The following is a 16183-nucleotide window of genomic DNA, read 5'->3' on the forward strand; positions in this document are numbered from 1 at the left end:
TTATTTGACGTTTCGACAGCACGGCTGTCGTCTTCAGAATGGCGTTATCGGGGAAGAGCGGAGAGGATGTGCGCGGGAGAGGTGGGGGAAGGAGAGGTAAAGGGACCAATAGGAAATGAACAAGGGGGTGGGGAGGAAATGTAGGCAGCCATATGATGCATTCAGTGGGCTTGGTTCAGCCCGGGCGGTTTGAATGATTGGGCCACCCAGATATGCGCCATCTCGCGGGTTCTCACCTCTATTATACTCGCAGATTTGGGAAGGATTTCAATCACCGAAACGGAGAAGCAGTCGTCAAAAGATTGATTGTGGGAAGCGGTGTGAGTAGGGATGGGATAATTAAGAAAGGTGGGAGATTTGGTGGAATATCGGTGGTTATTCATGCGGAGGGAAAGTGCGGTCGTGCATTCGCCCACGTAGAAGGCAGGGCAGAAGTTACAGGAGAGGCGATATATAATATTTTTTGAGGTACAGGTGGCGAGTGGTTGGGAGTTGGTACTGAGTGAGGGGGAGGGTCTTAAAAGATGACAGCCTTTGCAGCGTGGGCGGTTGCATGGTGCGGATAGGGGCGGGGGAGAGACGGGGGTCCTTGAAGTTGGATTTGTGGACTTGAAGATGTCTCGCAAGTTCGACGGGCGTTTAAACGAAACAGAGGGACAGTGTGGGAATAAAAGTGATTTGGACTGAGTGTTATTGATAATTGGGAAGAGGTCACGGATTAGATGTTTAATTTTGTGTGTTCCGGGGAAGAAAGTGGTGATAAGATTAGGGCATTTTGGGCGGCTTGGTTTTGGGGAGGGGAGTGTATTGGGTTGACGGTTGGAGGATTTTACTATTTAGTAGTTTTTCAGGTTACCCACATTTTCTGAGAGATTCATGCAGCTGGTCCAAGTATTTCTGTTGGGAGGGGGTGTTGTTGCAGAGACGGAAGCCACGGATAGAGAGTGAGAATGGGATGGAGCGCTTTGTGTGAGGTGGATGGCAATTGTCGAAATGAAGATATTGTTGCTTTTTGGTTGGTTTGATGTGGACTGAGGTGTGAAACGTGTTGTTTTGGAGGTGTATGTCGATATCTAGGAAATTTATATTCGAGTCGGACATAGAAGAAGTGAAAGATACTGAGGAGGAGTTGAGAGAGGAAATCAAAGAGGATAAAGTTTCGCGTTCGTGGGACCAAAGGAGGAAAATATCATCGATATAGTGGGCCCAGAAGAGTGGTTTTAGGGTTTGTTGTTGCAGAAAGTCGTGTTCTAGTCGTAATGCAAGATGGCGCATATCTGGGTGGTCCAATCATTCAAACCGCCCGGGCTGAACCAAGCCCACTGAATGCATCATATGGCTGCCTACATATCCCCCCCACCCCCTTGTTCATTTCCTATTCGTCCCTTTACCTCTCCTTCCCCCACCTCTCCCGCGCACATCCTCTCCGCTCTTCCCCGAGAACGTCATTCTGAAGACGACAGCCGTGCTGTCGAAACGTCAAATAACAAATTGTGAGTGTCCTTTCTTTGTCTCTATATTCTAAAAATCTACATCTGCGTTTTTATATATTTGTGCGTCGCCGAAGAGCGTTCCATTTCGAAGATTATATATATATATATATATATATATATATATATATATATATATATATATATATATATATATATATATATATATATATATATATATATATATATATATATATAGGCCGGAGGGTCCCGGGTTCGATTCTCGGGCAAGGCACTCTGGGCACCTGTAGCTCCACCCAAGCTATGTGATTTTTCGAGTACCAGGTCTTCCTGGGAAACCGTAACCGGCACAGGGAAAGTAACTGCTCCCGTACCCCATGTGTAAATTTCACACGCCGTCGGGCTTAGTACTGGGTGAACTCTACCATCACCTACCAAACCGACCTTCGGGCTCATTACTGTGTTTATGGTAAAAAAATTATATATATATATAGATATATATATATATAGTATATATATATATAGTATATATATATATATATATATATATATATATATATATATATATATATATATATATATATATATATATATATAACTTTTTGAAAGTCTCACGGGTGTGAATAATAATGTATAAAATTTAGCATTAGGGCACACAGACAAAAACACAGAAACACAAAAAAGAGACTCATTAACTTTCGAATTTTCGGCAGTCGCAGCCACCTTCATCTTTTTTTTCTCCTTCTCTTTCTGAGTCTCTCTCTCTCTCTCTCTCTCTCTCTCTATATATATATATATATATATATATATATATATATATATATATATATATTATTATTATTAGGTTATCTACCTGTTAAGGTAAGTTTTTGGATGGACATAATTACTAATTAAATAATTAGTGACCCCTAGCAAAATACAACATCCTACTGTACATCAGGTTCCTCTTCATCTCTGAGTACTTTCTTCCTCCCTTCATCCCGTCCAACATCCCTATCCTGTTCCTTCCCTTTCCTCGTTTGCCTAACATTCTCCCCTCTATTACAGTCTTCAACATCCCACTGCCGGTCAATACCCCCCTTCATCCACTTTTCCTGCCTCCATAGGATTTATATATATATATAAGATGATTTCGTCGACGTAACACGGGAGTGCCGAATAATGAATTGGACAGCGCAAACAATATAGACACACATAAAAAGATCACTCACACGTTATTTATTGATCATTTCGATGGAATTCTGCTCCGTCTTCATGTATATATATATATATATATATATATATATATATATATATATATATATATATATATATATATATATATATATATACATATATATATATACATATATATATATACATATATATATATATTCATATATAATACATTCATATATAAGACGAAGGGGGAAGGTTACCCATTAAGTGACGTACCTAGGAGCTGTACCCTCAAAATGAAAGATTACTCTGTGGATAAGTCGTGGCGATAGCCATCAATGAAGCAAGCACACGGGATGCAAGTCAGTTTGAATCCACACTTGTCAGCCCAACCAATAGAAACGGCACAAAGAAATCCAACCGAGTTGAAATGACGAGTTTTTTACGATACCGCCACGCCTTCCCATCAGTCTCACATAACCTCCGACACGAAGATCAATCGATGAGAGAGTTTTAATTGGATTATTCTTGTGCACCGCACTCTCTCAAGGAGGACGAACCGAGAGGAAATCGATTTAAGAAGCAATTGAAGTACTGATGACGAAGAACTACGGAACACAGGCAGAAAGTTCTTCGAAATTGAAGAGATCGGTAAAGAGAGCAGTATCCGAAATGCCCTGCAGCATACCTGTAGAGTCCATGGAAGTGCAGGTGGGACCGATAGAACCGCGGTAAGGGGTGAAAGTAAGCACCCTATCTTCTTCTCCTTAGAGGAAAAGGAAAACAAAGACATTGCGGGGCAAAATTTGAGAATTCTCAGAGCTTTGAGGGACGAGGAACGGCGGGAAAAATTTGGAACACCTGATTCACAGGAATCAGTGTCAAAGCCATGCGGAAGGTCGCCGCCGGAACTGGAATTCTGTTCCCTTTGTGAGCGTGTTCTTTACATGTTTCCATGCTTATCATGTACTCAGTTTTCATAGCATTGTTCTTCTGGTGATTTTTCCATCATTTACTCCAGCCTAACGCCTCTCATACGACGCATAGGACGCTCCTCCGCAATGTACGAGTAAATACATACATTTTCTACTATTAAAATAGATGTATGCGGCAGGATGTAATTTTTGAAAATTAACCATTCTGTGAACTACTAAAATTGTTATTATCCGTAATGATTTGTTCCGTGCGATGCGTTTCCATGCCCGTGCACCACTATCGAGTCCAGTGAGGTGTGTGAGCAGGGGGTGGGGTGAGTTTAGGGAAGAGTTGGAGGGGAGGAGGTAGTTTGAATAGGGGTGGTTTCAGCTGTTGTGCAGGGATTGCGGTTGTCGAAGGAATGGAAAGTTTGCCCAAAGAGGATTGAACGATTGGCAAAAGCCAAGTAATCCAAGAGGCTGCTCAGGTAAATCCAGGTAATGTTAATGACCATTTCTTTGGAAGGTTACCAAGGAAAATTCAAACACTTTACCCAGACGTAAATACAAAGAGTTCTTTTATTGCCCAGCAAACCTATTAAAACTCTTTACTAAGTATAAAAATGATACGAATAAAGATGGAGCGGGCCGTTTTAAGTGTGATAAACCGTGGTGCGCTTTCAATTGGCCCGAGGGGAAGAAATTTAAATATAGAACTTGCCTTTTCACATTCCAAAAAGTTTACTTTATAGCAGAATAAGGCCATATATTTTGAGTTTCTTAACATTTTGCAATCATTCTCCCGGAAACGTTCATAGCTCCGATGGCAAAAAAACCATTCAGAGGGTGGCGGGACATCCCTATCCACCTCCACCCCTCCAAACCCTCCCCCATCTCAACCACACACCCTGATTAGTCAGTAAATACTGTGCCACACTCCCGACCTTTAAATGCGAATTGTAACTGGTGATGGTGCATTAACATTAAAACACATTTTAATGAGTAAAAAGATGCGTAAAATCACAATTATATTATTTTACAATACTTACAAGTTAATTTAATTCTCATAGGACTCTTCTTTATCGGAAAAATAAGCTTTGGTGAAGTAAAAATAATAGCAATAAAGTCATTCCATGGGGTGAAACATATATTTGACGCTAATAAACAAGAACAGCGTTTCTCTCCGCATCCGTGATGTCTTTCCGGGGGCGCGGTGTAGTCCAGTGCGTGGTGGGCTGGGCTAGAGGGACCGAGTTTGATTGAGGGATGCCGCATTCCACACGGTGTGGGTGGCATCACCGCATCTCCCGCGCTGTGTGATTTCTCGGGTGCCAGATCTTCTCGAGAAGCCACGGGGGGCACAGCGAGACGGACTTACAACCATTATTACAATGCTGTTTTTTGAACCTCATGCGCCGTACGGAGCTTATTACGAGGTGAACTCGCCTATCTCGAACTCACCCATCAAATCAAACTTCGGGTTTCATCGCTGCGATTTCAAAAGTCTTTTACGGATTGCATATATATATATATATAAATATGTATATATATAAATATGTATATATATATATATGCATATATATATAAATATATATATATATATATATATATATATATATGTTTATATATATATGCATACATATATATATGTATATATATGCATATATATATATTTATATATATACATAGAGAGAGAGAGAGAGAGAGAGAGAGACATCGCCAATGATGGTTTTATGGAATGGAAACCTTTTGTCGCTGCTCGAAAACATGGGACCTTACATCTCTCCTTCCCGACATACAAATGCTGTATTGAGGGATTTGCTTGTTTTTGGCAAATAAAAAATGGAAAAAATATCCCTCTAAAGATAATTTATACAGACCTGGAGCTAAAAAGAAAAGTTATACCTTCTTTTCTTTGACGCCTAAATCTTGTTGCCATCTCTCGCTTACCTCTCGCTATGTACCGCCAGGCAGGCCACATTAAAACAGTTTTTTGCATACTTATCTGATGTTTCGTGGGTGAAAGTTTATTATTAACATTTTCATACATCGAATCCTATAACATAAGTAAAACCTTTCAAATTTATTGAAGGTACTGATCAAAGAAATAATCATCTCACGTATTTCTCAAAAAATACTTTAAAGTGGAGCGTAGTGCTCTATGGATCCGAAACGTGGTCTTTGAGGTGAGAGGACGAGTGCGTAGATTGGAGTCGTTTGAGTACAGGAATGGAGTAGAATAGAGCGAGCTGAAGGGAGAAGAAGATTAATGAATACATGTGGAGGGAATGGGAGGAAGATCCTAGATAAAATCCGAGGAAGGGAGTAAGTGTGGGTGGGGGAAAGATCGAGACGCAGAGAGATGTCGAAGGCCGTGATAGAAGGGAGAACGATAGGCGCGCGGGGCGGAGGAAGGGAGGGCTTTTCAGACGGCATGGAGTCAGGTAGGGAGGAAGGAAACAAAGGGGAAGCTCAAGCGTTAAGCAAGTTAATTCCAATAGAGACCGTCTATAACATAATTTTAATTGACATATTAAATAATCGTTGATTGAGCATAGTTACTTTCTTGGAGGTATCCGGCATATTCCCACCATGTCGTAGCGCCACTATTTTCCATTCTCTGTGTGATAAAGTTCCGAAGTCACGTTCAACGACCTTATCTATTCCGAAGGCTGGAATTCGTCGTGGAAATATCACAATACATATTGAGTTCTCTGGCGTAGAGTCGTTTGGATTCCCACCGTCAAACGGAGTCCACTTTTCCTGTAAGCGGCGTGACCTTGAGGCGAGAGAGGGTAGTCCGCGGGACATTCCGGATTCTGCCTTTTCCATTTCAGCGGACTGGGCAATGTCCCATTTGCTCACGTTAAAAATAATAACTCGTCGTTGGCAACCGGAGCAGGCGCAAATTCGCAGCATACTCCATCCTCTAGCTGCGGCAAAACTCGCGAAGCGAAATATTTGTGCGGGGTCGAGGCTTCGGAGCATGGTTTTAACTATGACCATCTTTGAATACTGCCAAGAGACGTGCTCGCCACTGAATGCACGGAGGCATATTTGGAAATTATAAACTAGTTGAGAGTTCTAAAAATGGCAATCAGATAGCGCCGGAATTATCTAAGAGGCAAATTAGAACTTTTGATTATTTATAGAATTTGGAGCAAACCACGATTGAAAGAAAATCGATTAAATGAACATTCAAAAGATTACTGAGTATGAAACAAATTATGAATTATTTGACCTTCCCTCTGTCACTGGTTGTTCTTCTCAATAGCACAGGATTACTGAATAAATAAGTAGTAGTAGTAGTTTTGAGGGGAGGCGACCGACAGCTAAGGTCATTTGCGCCATAGGGGATGGACAGGAAAGGATGAAGGGTGGAGAGAAACCCGGCGTCGGCATTAGCCTACTCTTTACGAAAGGCGCCAAGGGGTCCGCAGTTTAACGTCCCATCCGACGGACGGCGTACTCACTCAAAGTGCCCTCCACAAAGCACCTCAAGTAGGGATCGAGATACCTCTGAAAATTATTCAACACCGCCGGGATTTGAACCCGCGCCCTCACGGTGGGAAGCCAGTACGTTAGCCCCCGCACCATCTCGATCCCCCCTGAATAAATAAACTTGGTATATTTTCTCACAGAGTTTTCACCATTTTCACAAAGTAGAGCCTCCAACCATCAACTTCAGCACAGGATTCTTCTTCCTTAGTCATAAGGAAAGTGATATTCTCAACTTTTAACCCAAAAGTGACATTACATTTTAAATGACTGGAAAGTGAAAACTATAAAATGACTAATTAGTGTAAAATCCCCTCATGCAGAGAACTAACGTAAGATTCACGCGGGACGTAAAACCAAAATATGAATGGTTAAACTGTTTATTATTTTTACTCAATAATATTAGTAGTGATCCCGAGAAAATGGCATTACTCCGCGGTTTTGATGTTTTGGAGAATTATCGCGTGAAAAATATGATACTCGTGGAGCGATATTACGCTCGCTAGCATTTTTTCACCTGATAGGTTTAGGCCATAAATAAATAAAATAACTATTTTCATCGTTAGTATTTTGGCCAATTTACTTCCGCATGACGAGTGCCCTTTCGAAGAGAATGTGTTCCTCGGAAACTGTGTTGAATGTTCCCCACAATTACAATACAATCCCTCACGAATGAGTTCTTCAATTCAACTCTCCGCACTTGAAGATCTCTCTCATTAAACGGATTCCAGTTTAATTGATCCAATCCGCTGCGGACGCCATAATGGAATCCATAGGAAACTCGCAGCATTTGTCTCGTAAAGCTCTCATGGGAGCGACGACCACCTCTCCTTCGAAGTATTCAGCGAAAACGTCGGAAAGCAGAGGATTCGCACAATAACCTCGCCATGCTTCCAACATTACGAAGTCAATTAAGCTCCTCGCTCACCGGGACATGACTTTTACTCCGGGCTCTTGTTCGTGAGCAGAGTGAGTCGACGACAAGATTTAAGTTATCCACGGCTCCAAGAGATAGGGCACAATCCAATTGCAATTTACTACTTGCAAATTATTTTATTTCACTCCATTTTTAGTCGTGCGTTAATCTTAGGCAAAAGTTAGGTCATTATTCTTCGGATTCAATGGCGCTATTAAACAAGCGAATTGAGATTTAGCTCTCCATACCCATACACTTGTAATTTTCCCTGTGTCCATTTCAGAGTCATACACAAAACATGACACAGATGGCACAGAACGTATGTATTGAATGTTGGCGAAAGATGTTCTTTTGTAAATATCTACGTTTCCCATTTTGCCTAAAAAGCCTATTGAACTTTGAAAGTGGCTACGTCCACCAAGAATTTCGATTCTATTTCTTCTCTTCAGCAAATCGGATATTAGTGAAAACTTGAATAGGGTAAACAGATTTTTTGTGCTAAATATATAAAAGGCGGATGAAATTATAATGTGGATCTGCAAAAAGTCCACGGAAAGTAGAAATTCTGCCGAGGGTGGTTGTATATCTGGTGTAGAGGTGGGGTCGACTGACGGACCCACCAAGTGGCTACTCTTACCCGTATGGAGATCTTGGTAAGACTCTGACGAACATCACGAGTTATTACGAAAGAAATACAGATTTATTCCCGCTCTTAACTTCCAATCTGACTAAGCCAGTCGGAGTAGAACATTTTCTTTCTCCACAGAGAATCTTTCAAACAACTTCCCCAGCATGAATATTCCATAAAACGCATCTGAAAGGGAAATTTTTAGTATTCTCCTGATTTTCCGCCCAAATCCTAATGAAACGGCATTGGGACGGTTTTGGGACGGTGTAGTAAAGAGGGAAAAGCACTAAGCCTGGACCAGAGGGCCCGGATTCGATCCCGGGTGACGCCTTTGGGCCCTGTCGGCTTCACCCAAGCAAAGTATTTTTTTCGGGCTTCGATTTCTCCTGGGAAATCACTCTGGAGCCACAGGAAACGGAACTTCACACGTCGTTGGGTCTAGTACTAGATGAGCTCTTCCCTCATCAATCAAACCGACCCTCGGGGTTGATTACTGCGGTGTCTATACCGACTTTCGGAGCGAGTGAGAGGTTTTCAACTTGCAAATCATTTTAATTATATTTTTAATATTTCCGGTCTGCTTAATTTCCCAAGGGGACATTTGCGGGCTTGACCTTGAGCCACGGCATCTGAGACCCCTAACGCCTTGCGGATCGAGTACCAATAGAATGCGGAGGACGGGGTGACTAGAGCACTGGCTTCCCTCCCAGAGGGCCCGGGTTCGACTCCTGGAGATTACTGAGTTTTTCATGTTATCCCGATCCCTACTTGAGGTGCTTTGAGGAGACCACTTTAGGCCGTCCGTCGGATGGGACGTTAAACTGCGGACCCCTTGGCGCCTTTAGATATTAGGGTAGGTTAACACCGGATTTCTTTCCACACATCTTCTTCCAGTCCCTGGATATCCTTAATGGCGCAAGTGACCTTAGCTTTCGGTCGCTTCTCCTAATTCTACTACTACCCCTGCCAATAGCACGCTGCGCATACATCAGGGGTCTTCGAAACTTAATGACAATCTGCAAATGTATCTCCAAATTGGGGATCGAGATGGTGCGAGGGCTAACGTACTGGCTTCCCACCCAAAGGGCCCGGGTTCAAATCCCGGTGGTGTTCAGTGGTATCTCGATCCCTACTTGAGGTGCTTTGTGGAGGGCACTTCGTGTGAGTACGCCGTCCGTCGGATGAGACCTTAACCTGGGGACCCCTTGGCGCATTTCGTAAAGAGTAGCCTAATGCCGACGCCGGGTTTCTCTCCACCCTTCATCCTTTCCTGTCCATCCCCTATGGCGCAAATGACCTCAGCTTTCGATCGCCTCCCCTAAATACTACTACTACCATCTCCAAATTTTACGAATATCCATAAATAAGAAATGGCCATGTAATCTCTTGCCATATAATTTCTTGTCATTCAAAAAAAAATGGTCGGTGGGAGATAGAGAATCTGCATTATGGAGGACCCGTTTTGCATTTTCTGGACGCACGGTTCCGAAGATTGATTCTTTGTCTCATGTATCGCTTTTTCACGTCCGAAACCTGGAAATATATAAACCCTAAGAAAACCAGAATAATCATAGCGAAACATTAAAGATCTGGTGTCCCTTCCCGGCCTATCAAGCGACTGAACTCCTTTCGTGTCTTCCAGCGGGTTGGACTTAATAGATGACCTAACCCTGAAGAAAGACTCGAGACGAATTAATTCTACGTTGGGAAAGAATTTTCAAGCACAGCGACCCGGTGACGTATGACTTGAATGAATTGCAAGCGGGGTCTCGACCGCATCTTACTACGGATGCCGTTATCGCGGCACGAAAGACTTCCCCGAGCACCAAACCGCAGAGGAAATCCTCGAGCAAAATGACTTTCGAACCGAATCGGACGGGGATCCGTTAAATGCGGGCGTGCGCCACCTACCTCTCCGTATTGCTCCCTTCGTCGTCCAACCCTCGAATCGCGTGCGTCGCCTCGTCTTCTGGCTTGGAGCTTGTCGTCCGTCCTTTCACTGGCTCGCGAAGTCGGAGGCGTCCGCTCCTTTCATCAGAGCTCTCTCGCACGAGAAGCAGCAGCCCGCCGATGATATGCCAAAACCTTTTGAGTCTTCTATTTTTTCGCTTCGGGAAGGACGGATCGCGATCAGGACTCTGCGCTCCCCGGCGGCGGGGCTCGGTCGAATGGCCGGGAGATGACGGGGGGAGGGCGCTGGGACTGGCGGATCCCGTTTGTCCCGAGATTTGGCATTTGAACGCAGCGCTCCTGTGGCTCGTCCTTCGTTCGTTCGGGACCTCCGCTCGGAGCCCTTCGAGGAAGATTCAGAACCGGTTCCCAGATGTCGTCTGCTACGCCGCCTCTCCACCGCCCGGGAAAGCCAAGAGAGCGGGGTTCTCTTTCATAATTGGTCTCGAATCGATTTTGCAAGAGCAGAATTGTTAAAATTACCCGCGGGATAGCAACTCCGTTTTTCTAGCCAATCGTAGGCGAGGTGACGAGCGTAGGCTAGTGGCTTGAGCGTTTAAGTGACGCGCGCCAAATTGAAAAAAGTGGTGTTTCATGTAGATTTTGCTTTTCCCATGGCAAATCACAGATTTCCCGGAAAATTCTATTGCTCGATTCCGTTTAAACTGGGAATGCACCGGATTTGGGTTTCCACCAAGACTTCACTCGGAGTTGAAACTGGGAACCTGGGGTCATTCACCGATTGATTACTCAGCGCACTACACTTCTACATTAATTTGTCAGCGATTTAAAACTATTAGATTAACCCCGTCCTTTTTATTTCTAAGTATTTATTTTAAATTAGACCTTTCATAAAATCAACGCAACCCCTCTCCTTTAAGTGATGCTGATGTTCAAAAGTTGACCAGCTACTACAGTCAGAAAATTACGTCATCAGTAATTCATGCATTGCTCCCAGCTCATACGAATGCAAATACAGCAGGGTGCCGTACCATTAATGAAACTAAGAGCTTTTTTGGAAACTAAAGTTTTGGGAAAATTTCACGTTAACAGTTTAAGACGAGACACAAAACACTCAGACAGAAGGCAATAACAATATCTGAATAATTATGAGGTAAAAACTCGATTAATTGAACCGAAAGTGAACGTCAAGAATTAATATTGTGATTCAATTAGACAAACTCATCTTTGAATAGCTATAATTTCCGAGTACCTCAGCTTTAATACCAAATTGTCGTAGCACCACACCTCTTTCAAAAATTCCCTTTCCCTCCTAAGGCCGTTAAAATAAAAGAAAATTCGTTTACGTAGACTGTAGGCTTTCGCCTTTCGTTTGGATTCAGATATCGCGCTAAAAAAAAGATACAAGGTAGCGGAAAAAACTGGTAGTAGGGTGTTCCGTTAAGTGCCAAGTATGAAACGTCATTCTCCGTACGTGGGAGAAGAAGAATCGTGGTCTAGACTAGGCATCAGATCTATCGGAGCAAATCTCCGATCTCAGGAACGCCCTACTCTTCGAAACATTTTAGAAACGTTGGATTTCAACTCGCTTCGCTGCAAGGGAAATATTATTTTCAATCTCACGCATCTTTGGATTTGTGGCTCAATGATACTCAATCAAGTAGATTGAGAAAGAAATGAGATCCATTTCAATGTACACTCGATTGATTTCGTTTATTTGAGTGAAATGATATTCATATTGATATCCAAAGAGAGTACCGAACTTCCCACCCATTTTCTACCTTTAGGAGAGCGTATTAGATGTTGTAATGATGGAACCGACTCTGCCTGTCTCTCGCTGAACATGTAGTCATTTTCCGATACAAACGAAAGATTCACTGCGGTAACCTTTTGGGAAACACCGTAGATAATTCTTAAAATCTTTGACGAAATCAACCTTTGTCGAACGATGTTCTTATCTGACGCAAGAGAACGTTAGAAGAGTCATTGTCTAATTTTTCAGGACTTGACAAGGCTCTCGCCGAATGCGGTTTCAAGGGTAGAAATACCGCGGGCGCTTCCTTCGCGACCCAGGTGCGGTTGGCTTCCCGTCCTCCAATCACCTCACCTCACGTCGTGCACCGACGGAACTCACCCCACTCCCAATCAAAGGTCATCGTCGTCGTGGAGCACACGGCGTGACCTTCGCCGGCACAGCAGCCTCGAGACCGATGCGGAGGCATGCACAATGCACTCGAGTGCTCGTCGATTAGAATTAATGAACGCCCGAACAAATCATCCTTCGAATCACGACCCTTCTCATGATCCTCTTATTATTACTATTACGACCAATTTTATTAATCGTACGCTAAATTAATAACATTTACCCACCGTTGACATTATTTCCTGCAATATATAGAAAGCTAGAATCGCAATGGAAAGAAATACGACAGAGGATAGAACAAAGAATAAACCAGAGTAAGAGAGCGGTAAAAGACGGCAATTTGGCCTTAATTTAGCTTGATAAACAACAAAAACGTTACCAAATAAAGTAATTCAGTTGATATTCTGCCACTCTTAATATCAAATATTCAAGATTTTTCATTTAATAATACAATTTATTCTTCGGATTAAAAGGAGAATAAAGAACTTACTTATTCATTTTCTCTTAAAAGCCAAATACTTGATTCTTCATTTGTAAATTAATAATCTACCCATTTTTTATGGAGCTTTGGTCCGACAATAGGTCTTGTAAAAAAGCAATAATAGCTCGCACACACGCTCATAAAGCACGCACCTAATGAAGAATTCATTACATCGAGTCGAGTTCCACTAACGGCAGGACTGGACGTAGTATTATGAGCGAGAGAGAGTGATTTCATTTATTGAGGTCAGTCATTCAAGCAACCGCTTTTGAATTTTGGGCGTTGTTTCATATCGTGCCTTGGTAAAAAAAACTGTATTTAAAATACCTCTTTAGCTGAATATTTCAAGCCCAGGTCGTTCTATAAATGCAATTCGTGGCATTCGTGATAAAATATCAGTTGTGGTCTTAATGGTCATTTCGTTGCAGCGGCATGTAATTTTTTGTCATGTTTATTACAATGAGGCGATATTTCACCGAAAACTAAATCCAGAAGAATTGAAAATATATCATTCAACTGGTGGGATCAAATCCTCCTTGGGGCAATCAAGCGAGTCAGCAATATCCAATAGATCGATCGCTCAGCGATTTAGAAATAATACCAACTTGGTCAATCAGTGCTCCATGCAAATGCTTCTCCTGCTCTCTGCGTAAAATAATCTGCGAGCGCGTTCTTTCATCGAGGCTCAGCGATGTCCGATTACGTTCAAAGTTCCACTTAAATTATAATAACGGAAAAATGTATGCTTTCCTTCGTTTGATATTTAATTTTTTTCACGGTAACAGCTTCCCTCTTTGCTGATGGAGTCCACACCAAGGGTAGACTACGCAACCCGAAGACGGAATGGGATTTCAAACTGAATTTAAATTTGGATACATTTTACGTGTTCACACGCGCGGTGTCGATTGCTATCGCATATTTAACTTACCTTAACATATCGTAATGCCTCCCTCCGATAGAATTATTTTAGTCACCAAGACCGTTGGAAACTACTTTCCGGTTGGTTTCCCTGTCAACTGGGAAGTTATGATGACTCACTGTTGACATTTGGTTTTCGGAATAACTATGGGATTCCCAGGTGTTTCGTCGGTCTTAGAATGACACTCGATGCAAGAAGACCAAGCGGTGATATGCGAATGGGTATTTATTCACCAAACGTTTGCAAAAACAAATATCTACGAATAAAAGGCAACGGCCGGTGGATACTACCCAGGTATTGTCCACAGGTAAATAAGATGACAGCAAAACGGCGTGACAACCGCCGGCAAATATGAGGAAAAAAGAGTTGGGAAATCCCCCTGATCAAATTGCACTCGAGAAACCAGCCATCGTTGTCTAACCTGCTCGCCGTTTTTCCTCAATTAGTCCAGTCTGCGGTGTAATCTCGAGTGTGCCGAGTCGCGAGTCGGTCCAGGGCCAGCCGGTGCTTCTTGCCACTCGTTTGCACGGGTGTCAAGGCACAGGATCGCCGTGACTACTTCGCCAATCTGGTCCCGCCTAAGGCGCGGAAGATGTCGGAAATTCAAAAGAACATCAAAACGAGAACACAACATGGAAATACCACTTCCTTCTTCAATTTGCCAGGAACCATTTTCGCCGCCCGAGGGGACTTCGCTCTGACTACCGGGAGGGGAGAAGGAAGGCCACCAAGGTCGAGGGAAAGACGGAGGGGGGTCGGAAAACCCTTGAAGTTGGGGTTCCGGCCTCTGGATACGCGGTCTTATCAGTCAGAAAACACCAGTTTTTAAGAGAAAACTTTGAAAAGTCAAAACCTTTTATCAATCCCGGTCAAAAACTGAAATTTCAATGGATTTTTCGCTCAGTGCATTCAATAAGGTTAATTTTCTATTATAATGAATTTCCTATGATTTAAATCAAAATATTTTCAAACATTTTGACTATCTGAGCAATGATTCCTAATGACATCTTACTCATTTGAGTTGGACCTGAAATACCTGAAATGGTTACAAAGTAACGTAATGATGTTTTCGGCCCATTTGAATGGCCTAAGTGTTCATTTTTCGTTTCTGATAATCATCGAGTGAATGAATTGGGATCTAGAGGGTAAAGTGGGACAGCGTGTTACGTTTAGTGCTTGTATTTTACTTTCTTCACTGCAACTGAAAAAAATATTCCCGAATCGTATTTTCTAAGTTTTCCTTGCCTACAAAGAATAAAATTTTAATTGGTAAATAATATGTTCACTTATACTTCCTCATTACCTTTCAAAGAAAATGATGTTTATTTTTGGAAAAATTCTTTTTTTAAAAGTCTGATTTTCTTAACAGTTTATGTCAACACATGTAATGAAAATGCACGCGTTTTTGAGGTGTCAACATGAAAGCCAACAGTGTGTCAACTCTCGTGGGTTTCGAATCTATTTTATTTTGCAGTCGTCCTCATTCTTTCGCGGAACTCATGGCCAATGGCCGGCACTTAATACACTGGTCAGCCAACCACGCGAATTATGCCACATCGGCAGGACTCAGTGTCACTGAAATAAGAGCCTGCCATTTGAAGTATTCTCACCAATAACCTTTAAAGTCTATCAAACTACGGATCTTTCAAGCGCCGTACAGCTACCGGCCTTTGAAAAATCCATCCCCTTCTCAGGTCTCATATTTCAATACGGAATCCTTGGTAAAGTGCACAAATGACCACATCAATCCTTAACCCCAAGCTTACTTTTCAATCCAGTGTTCTTTTCTGCCTTCTACATTGGTTTTCCAATGATGAGACAATATTATAAGTTTAAACTTTAGTTATGCGCATAGAGTACAACATGCGCATCATATGAATAATGTTTTTCTTGCCAGACAAATCAAGTGCAGCATTAGCTTCACTGGACATGCTCTCTACATTTTCAAGGGTACTAATTGTACACCTGTGTACTATCAAGATTCTTTCTGTTTGCGGATGTCTCCTTTTAAATTTGTGGTTTCAAGGTATTTCAGAGGTTCATGATTTTTAATGCAACAATTTTAGAGTGTAAAACTTGACTAGGATTCGAACCCAGATCTCTCAATATCCGGTCGAGTGCTTTAGCCAGTTAAGCTATCGAGGCGTCCTTTTAAACTCTGAAA

General features: G+C 42.4%; 1 protein-coding gene across 1 annotated transcript in view; it reads right to left on the reverse strand.

Annotated features, from left to right (window-relative positions):
- The window catches only part of LOC139689900 (serine protease gd-like), a 48199-nt gene extending 37487 nt beyond the window's left edge, over positions 1-10712 (reverse strand). The window contains exon 1 of the mRNA XM_071587018.1: positions 10477-10712. The gene's annotated coding sequence lies outside the window, so the exon portion shown is untranslated. The remainder of the gene's footprint in view (positions 1-10476) is intronic.
- Positions 10713-16183: the final 5471 nt, after the last annotated feature.

Source organism: Hetaerina americana, unplaced genomic scaffold, assembly GCF_022747635.1.
Source record: "Hetaerina americana unplaced genomic scaffold, ioHetAmer1.1.p SCAF_29, whole genome shotgun sequence".
NCBI classification, from domain to species: Eukaryota; Metazoa; Arthropoda; class Insecta; order Odonata; family Calopterygidae; genus Hetaerina; species Hetaerina americana.